The sequence below is a fragment of the Lipotes vexillifer genome, unplaced genomic scaffold (assembly GCF_000442215.2).
Source record: "Lipotes vexillifer unplaced genomic scaffold, Lipotes_vexillifer_v1.1 scaffold1330, whole genome shotgun sequence".
NCBI lineage: Eukaryota > Metazoa > Chordata > Mammalia > Artiodactyla > Lipotidae > Lipotes > Lipotes vexillifer.
Window position 1 is genome coordinate 250,257 of NW_006787533.1, and position 2,041 is coordinate 252,297.

Below are 2,041 nucleotides of genomic sequence, written 5' to 3' on the forward strand. Positions count from 1 at the left end.
GCACAGGCTCCGGACGCACAGGCTCAGCGGCCATGGCTCACGGGCCCAGCCGCTCCGCGGCACGTGGGATCCTCCCGGACCGGGGCACGAACCCGTGCCCCCTGCATCGGCAGGCGGACTCTCAACCACTGCGCCACCAGGGAAGCCCTGCCCATTAACTTTTAAACAACCTCTCTATTTTTCTCATCTGTTAAATGGGGACGCTGATAATTACAGTACTCATAGGAGTTAACATATGTTTATAAGGATGCCTATAAGAGGCAATCACTAAATAAGTATAAAATTAATGTTAAGGCCCACTCCATTTGGGCTTTTGGTGGGTTTTAGATGGAGATGAATTTCAACAGGGACCATAAAAGGCTTTCCCTTAGGCACTGTTAACCCCGCATGGTCCCATGGGGCCTATATGTTGCTCACAACCTCCTGTTTTTGGCCTCAGGAGCCCCCATTACCTCCTCAGTGCCTGTTGCCTGTCCCTATACTCTGGTGAGAGTTAAAAGTCTTGTGGTGACTGTAGTTCCTACAGGCAATTGTAGGAGAGGAGTCTGGGGAAAAATGAAGACTGGTACCAGCTGGCCATAGCCAAAGTATGGTTATATGAGCACCAGGTACTCGCTTACCAGGAAGCCCAAAAGTGCTGTCTCCCCTGTAGGGTTCTAGTCTTCTGACTTGGAGAACAATGCATGCATAGCAGTAGTTGAGAAAAAGCTGTGGCAGGCTGGCTAGCGGCCAGCAGGTTGCTAGAAGCCAGCGTAGACAATCTGGACTTCCTTGAACTGGCGTGCACAGGCCAGCTCTCCAGAGGCCCTGAGGGGATCATAGCAACTGGTGATGCCTGGAAGGCGGGACTTCTGGGGGCTCTGCAACAGGATCTTGGAAGCTCTCTGCTGTACCAAGCATTAACCTCATAGAGGCTAGGAACTGGAGGTGTCTATGACACCTGTGGGAATAGGCTTGGGTGGCAAAGGGCAGACACTGATAAGGAGGAGGCTTGGAAAGCAAGTCCTTTAATATTATAACAACTTATTCAACTGAATAAGGTGTATGTTGACTGAAGATCAGCTCTGGGTTTAAGAACATGTCACTCGCTTGACTAGGTTAGGACATCTTTCCGCTATGCCTTTCTTCTACTTCTAAAAGTAATAGGCAAGTATCCTATAAGTTCAGGCCTACTAAGTAAGATGATAGTTTTTGCCATTTCTCACTTGACAAGGACATTTTTATTTATCATAGCGTGGGGAAACAAGGAAATATACTCCACTGTATTCTTTTTTCTCTGCTTTATGATAAAGGTGGGAGAAGAATCTTAAATGTGTTTATTACGAACATGAAATTACCAGATTATTTGATGGTAAATAATTACCAATTAGTAATAAACATACTAGTTAAAAGGGTGTTTTTCTTTTTTCTTGAGACAGGGCAAAATCTATTAAATATTGATTTCTCAGGCTCCCAGTCTCCCTGAGGATTCTGATCTGACCTACCCCACCTGAACTTTTCCTTCTCCCACTCTAGGATTGGGGCTTATGCTTTTGGGTTTTTGTTTCACAGAATGAGGAAGAAATTGGAAGGGAGAGAGGGAGGGAGAAACAAGTGAGTTTAGGCCGGAGGTTACAAACTCTAAATCCCACAGTAATAAGTGAAAGGGAATAATGTGGGCTGGGAGGAATAACAGGCACAGATGGGTGCTGTGGCCGAGTGGAGGCCACACGATTTTATCTCATCATTCATGGACCAGCTGCAGTTAATTATCATGAATGCGGCCTACTGTTGCCAAATCTTTTAACTTTTCAAAGATCCAAATCTGGGAGGGAGGGAGGGAGGGAGAGATAGAGATAGATAGAGAGAGAGAGATGAGAGATGAGATGAGAGATGAGATGAGAGATGAGATGAGAGATGAGAGATGATGAGAGATGATGAGAGATGATGGGAGATGATGAGAGATGATGGGAGATGATGGGAGATGATGGGAGATGATGGGAGATGATGGGAGATGATGGGAGATGATGGGAGGGAGAGAGGGAGAGAGGGAGAGAGGGAG